The sequence below is a fragment of the Dendrobium catenatum genome, unplaced genomic scaffold (genome assembly GCF_001605985.2).
Source record: "Dendrobium catenatum unplaced genomic scaffold, ASM160598v2 original_scaffold_209636, whole genome shotgun sequence".
Taxonomy (NCBI): domain Eukaryota; kingdom Viridiplantae; phylum Streptophyta; class Magnoliopsida; order Asparagales; family Orchidaceae; genus Dendrobium; species Dendrobium catenatum.
Window position 1 is genome coordinate 653,101 of NW_021528048.1, and position 6,837 is coordinate 659,937.

The following is a 6,837-nucleotide window of genomic DNA, read 5'->3' on the forward strand; positions in this document are numbered from 1 at the left end:
AGTTTCTCGAATTTTAAATTTAAACTTATTTAATTTTTAAAATTTATTCATATTTAATAAAAACTCACATAGAGTGGTAAAGATATGTGAAGATACCTCATGATATTTTGGGACTAAACTAAGCTAACTTATGATAAATTTAAGTCTCTAATGGATTTAACCAAGCTATGATTCCACAAGGGTTAGCCTAAGGTTAGGCTTGTCTCTAGGTTAGCCCAAGCATTAGTCTAATCAAATCTAAAGCCCTAATTGAGTCTTAATTAGCCCAAAACACATTCAATTGGGTTTTTTATACAAACATATTAAGTTGTCCTTTGGTGTATTAGAGGTGAAACCTAAGATTGACTAAGCCCACGTAAATAGATATATTAAGCCCATATGGCCCATCCAACTGTATTAAGCCCACACGGATTGGTCATTATGATCAAAATGGGACCTAACTAGAACCAATAACTTCATCGACAAAATTGGCCAACGCCAGGCTCAATTGAGCTCCCCACATCTAGTTGTTAGATCCCTAACAATGAGCCAAGTTCAACCATGCTAAAATTGAACTTACCTAGATATAACCAAGTCTACCTAAGCTAGTTTATAAGAAAATATGGAAAAATCTAATAGTCGAGCTAACAGAAATCAACCAAACATCTTTAGCTCACTCCTTTAATCTAAGGGATCATTTGAAAGAACTCTCATTACCATCTAAAGGTCTAGGGATTAGTGACAACTTAGTTATGACAATCTTTATAATTTTCTTGGCTAGTTATTAATATAGCTTCAGTAGGGACTGGGAACCTTAAGGCACCATGTCCTCCCTAATGTCATAACGGTTGGATAATGCCTAAGCACAAAAAATTGATTGGATTAATCTACATAATCATTTTGGATATTGTTGCGTCCTGGAATATTCACGGCGGTAGAGAAATATATGGTTTAACGTCTTAGCATTGTACGAAGATCCAGCACACAAGCAGATAAGAGAGGGGGTGAAAAGTTCATAAGAGACACCAGAGTTTTTACGTGGAAAACCCCTGTAAAAGGGAAAAAAACCACGGGGCCTGGCCCAGTTTGAATGAATCCACTAATATTTATAGTCGATTACAAATGAGGCCCTTCCTTTCAAGAAGGCCTGGTATTGATGTAGCAAATATATATCATATATATTGCATTACATGGTAGGAGTTACATATACATGTTTGTTTGGTCGGAAGGACCGTAGTCGGTAGGAGACCGGGGTCAGAAAGACCGTTGTCTGTTGATGAAGGGTCAGACGGACCATAGTAGACGACGGAGGTAGGAAGGACCGTAGTCGGCAGGAGACCGGGGTCAGAAAGACCGTTGTCTGTTGATGGAGGTCGGACGGACCATAGTAGGCGACGGAGGTCGGGTGGATCGTAGTCGGCAGGAGACCGGGGTCAGAAAGACCATTGTCCTGTGATGGAGGTCGGAGTGACCGTAGTAGGCGACGGAGGTCGGGTGGACCGTAGTCGGCAGGAGACCAGGATCTGAAAGACCGTTGTTGGCAGGAGACCGGGGTCTGAAAGATCGTTGTTGGAAGGAGACCAGGGTCTGAAAGACCGTTGTTGGCAGGAGACGTGGATCTGAAAGACCATTGTCTTGTGATGGAGGTTGGAGTGACTGTAATAGACGACGGAGGTCGGAGGACCGTAGTCAGCAGGATATTGGGGTCAGAAAGACCGTTGTCCTGTGATGGAGGTCGGAGTGACCGTAGTAGGCGACGGAGGTCGGGTGGACCGTAATCGGCAAGAGACCGGCGTCAAAAAGACCGTTGTCCTGTGATGGAGGTCGAAGTGACCGTAGTAGGCGACGGAAGTCGGAAGGACCATAGTCGGCAGTATTCTGGGAGAAATGTGGGCATCAGGTGGTGGCCTAGTGGAGCTCAAAGCCTTAAGTAGTGGTCCGGCGGAAGTCTGGGCCTCATGTGATGTTCTGGTGGAGCACACAGCCTTTGATGATGATCTGGGGAAGACAAGGGCATCTGGCGAAGGTGAGGGCCTCTGGCGAAGGTGAAGGCCGTTGGTAAAAGTGAGAGCCTCAGATTGAAGACGTCAAGCCTGAACGTCGAGCCTTGAGCAGAAACATTGGGCCTTCAGCAGAACGTTGGGACTATGAGCAGAATGTCGGCGATGAACGTTCGGGCTTTAGGTGTTCCCGAAGGTTGGTGGTCCGGCGAGGCTCCGGGGGGTCCGGCGAGCTCGGGCGGTGTCCGCAGGCTGGTGGTCCGGCGAGGTCCGGCTGTGGTCGAGGAGGAGCTTCTTCCTTCTCTTTACCTTCTCCCTTTCTCTTCTTGCTTCTTGCTTGCCCTCCCCCCCCCCCCGCCCCCTGTTCAAGAAGAATGAGGGTCTATTTATAGATTTTCTGGAAGTGGCAGTGCCCGTAAAATAGGTGAGAAGATCAGGGTAAATGGGGAACGTGGTGGACGGACGGCCGAATTGAACCCCTTGATCATGGACCGTTTTTGTCAGGCATTTTGGAGGTCTTAGTGATTTAGAATCGGTGAGTCTTGGGCGTCGTTGGATTCGTGCTCGTCCGAGCCATTCGATTGAGTATATGCTCCGTTAAAAATCGAAGCTCGTTTAAAGCGAAAGACCGTTTGGTAATCCAAATTATGGTTTGAACCTTTCAACAGCGCTTCGGGTCCTTGATTTGGACCCGTTTGGGCTCGGATTGGGTTGAATTTGGTGTCGTTGGGTTTGCATTTCCGAGACACTCTGTTCGACTGTAAGTTTGCTGAAATCGGAGTTCGGATGGTCTCCGAATTAATTTTTGAAGTTTCCAACTTGATTTTGCATCGAGATTCGCGCCGGATTAAGAAAATTTTTTGGACGACATATCAGATAGAAATGAAGAAATACTCGAAATCTTAGAGTTGAAGCTTTAATATCTATTATTTTTCATGGGTGATCATTAATGATTCTCCTTTATGGTTTATTTAAATATTTTATGGGTCTTTAATAGGGAGATCATATCCCCTCCTTTTACACCTTATTTTGGTTGATTAACTCTGGCATATCCATCATAGTTGTTCATTTTTGCATAATTCTATCTGATCTGAATAATTCACACATACAATCAATTATGTATGCACAACAATGCATCTTAATCTACCCAATTTACTTGACTCACAATCAATTCCTACAGCTCTGATAATAATCAATTCTTCTAATAATATTGCTTTAATACTAATAATCACATTCCAGAATCTAATTTGAAAGAAATTTTCTTTTATATTTTATTATACAATAATTAGAGCTATCTAATTTGATATATTAGAATAAATAACGTAAACAAATTTTATAATTCAAAATATTAATACACATATATATTCATTGACCTAAAAATAAATCATTTATAATACTCAGGAATCTTATAATCATAATATATCCTTCCATTCATGAGTATAAAAGAATAACTAAAAAAAGATAGAATCTGAAAAATCCTTGATCAGTCTCATACTCTTGCATCTTTTTTCTAACTTGAAATTATTTAAATAACATATAATGAGTTAAAATGTCCAGCATGTCACTAAAATCTAATAACTGAATTCAAAATGTGGTAAAGAAGCAGTATGCATGTTACCAATCAATTCATGATAATAACAGTAATATAATTAAGAATTAATATAAAAATAATAAAACTCACATATATAGTAGCAGTAGCATATGTAAACAATAAAATAATATAATATGAAAGACAATAAAATAATACAATGAAAAATTAATAAAGTTGTACAATAATAATGATTCTCTAACATATATTTTGGTAGTCACACTTAAACAAGTAAAAAGTCCTAGATATCATGGTATTTTTTAGCACTCGTTAAATAATAATTAGTAATCATTAGCTTAGTAAATAGAGTCGTTACTCTTTTCTCGTGGACACAATGATAACTCCTTATAACTCTCAATCGTTGTATCATTGTATCACGTGAATTAGTAGATGATATCACCCAACCAAAGTGTTTGAAGGAAAGACCGTCGACCCACCATCCTATACAGATCAATCAATCTTCAACAAACATGTCAACCAATCTTTACTTGTCTTTTACATATATTACAATAAAAATATAGTGACTAACTATTACCCAATCACATATATATTTTAGTTCTTAATGATTGTATTAACATTATGCTTAAATAAAAATACTCAATTTCTATATAGTGTAAATCATATAAAATTCAATAACTTTTATTTTACCCGGTGAAATTCATAAATGTTGCAGTCAAAATATTTAGGATAATCAATATGATAGCATATAAAAAGTTGTGCGGTAAAAATTAAATGAAGAGAAAAAAAAAAGTAAAATCAATTTTGAGGAGAAGTCAGCGGTCACAACCAAAATATTCGATCGGTTTCAGTGGCCCAAACAGCTCCACCATTATTGTAAATGATGAGGTTTCCATCATGTTGTAACTTGAGGATGCAACCAGATCTCTTTCCATTGGTATTTGATTCCCATATAGATATAGGGTTGTAGGAATCAAAGAGGACGATATTACAAATCTTGCTGCATGATGATGAATAAGAAGCCATCATTCGACAAAGACTCTCTTGACCTTAGTATTTGTGTGGATTCCAATATGTTGTGAGCCGAGGCCGGTTTGGCTACAAGACTCATAATTGCTATTCCAGACAAGACCAGAATCATCGCAGAGCCGAAGTAGGAGATCATGGGATTTAGTTTTGTAATTGATTGTTTAGCTTGTTTGATAAGTGCATGCTCATGGTATATATATAATTACCTTGATATATTATCAAAAAAATTATCTTTATGGGGCACGAATCTCAAGGCAAATCAAGTTGGAAACTTCAAAAATTAAATCGGAGGCTATATGAACTCCGATTTTAGCAAATTTATAGACGAACTCAACGTCTCGGAAATAAGAACCCAATGACACCAAATTCGACCCAATCCGGGCCTAAGTAGATCCAAATCAAGGATCTGAAGCGCATTTGGAAGGTTCAAACCATAATTTGGATTACCAAACGGTTTCCAAATATGACATGCTTATAGTTAAATCTAGCGGATCGATGAGAGAAATCCAATGAGCCCAAGATCGCTAAATTCTAATATCATTAAGCCATTCAATGTCTAGTAAACGATCAATAATTAAGGGAATCAACATCGGTCGCCCATTCAAACGACTCCCAATTTATCCTTGATCTTTCTCCTATTTACCGGCCATGCTACTCCCAGAAAATTATAAGTAGACCTCTCATTTATCATTAAGGGATACAAGCAAGAAGAGAAGAAGAGAAGAAAGAGAGCTGTCTTGCCACCAGACTCTTCCTTGATCACCGCCTGATTTTCACCTGGCCACTGACTGACGCCAGACTTCCACCCGGCCTCCAAGTAATTTGCTATAAATTATATTTGTTGCCATGAATATTATATATGAATTCCACTTCTATAGATAATTGAGCACTAACAACAAAGCATATATGCGGGGGCGTTTAGGATTTATTTTGGGATAATTTTTTAACCATTATATTTTTAAAGAAATTTTTATGCTAGAAAATTTTAGTAGAAAATTCTGACAAGAAAAATTTTTTTTATTGGAAAACTTTGTATTGAAAATTCACAATGAATATTTCTTTCTAAAATTTTAATAATTTATGAGATTTTCTAGTAGCTTCTCAAATAAGATAATTATCATTAATTAAGATGGTAATCACGAAAGGAGCTTATAGGGCCACACAAATATATCGGTGCAGAGAAGGCAAATCGAGTTATACATCATTTTCCATTCGGATCTCATAAAAAGGAAAGATTTTCGTTCATATGAATTTTTTAGCCCCTCTCGAAATGTCTATTAATATTAAGATTTCATTTGGAATCACTTATTACTGTTTTATGAAGTAAATTTTTAATATAAAAATTTTTTAGTTTAAAAATTTTTTAAATAAAAAACTATTTTAAAAAATAATAAAAAAGCCGTCTCAAACGAAACCTAAGTAGAAATCAGATTCCTCAAGTAGAGCGATGCCATTAGATCTAATAAAAGAAGTGGGAATATTGAGATAATTTGGATTATGCTGAGATGACTGATGCTTAAGTGCCCGTAAAATAAGTAGGAGGTGGTTGGCGGAAATGAGGATGGTGGTCATTGGCGATTGTTAAAGATGGTTGCAGGCAGCTTTGGTGGTCGGCGTTGGCTATCAGTCAGTAGTTGCGGAGGTAGTCATTAGAGAGTACTGGCGATATATGATAGTGGCTGATGGTGCTAATTGTTTTTTAATAAAATACATCTAAAATTATTTTAAGCATTCCTAAAAATAAATTTATTATCATTTGTGATCTTGAAGAGATTTATTATCTTAAGGTTTGCTTGGTTTGTAGGAAATTGGGTATGAAGTATTCTTTTTGTAGGAGTTTAGAAAACATTAATATTTGGTTAGATTAAAAAAGAATGCAATTTAAAGTATTTTAAAGGTAATGCAAAGTATTATAGTTAATTTTTTGAGTTAAAGTAAACTTGCCTAATTTTGAGTGAAAATTTCTTTCACAGCAACTAAGCTACCATGTCAACGTCTCTGCCAGCCATTGCCCGCATGTCGCTGGCATCCACCACTATCGTCGGTCACCACTAGCCGCCACCACCATCGTTGCAACCAGTCGCCAATATTGCAGCTAGCCACCTTCCGTCGTCGCTCAAGCACCACCATTTTGAATTTTGTATCGTACTTATTTTACTTTTGTCTAACTACAAAAAGTAATATCATGAATTCATTTTACACTCATTCAAACAACTCATTCTTTTTACACTCCATTCTTTTTTACTATGCATTATGTTTTCATTAGCTAGTAAAAATAATGGG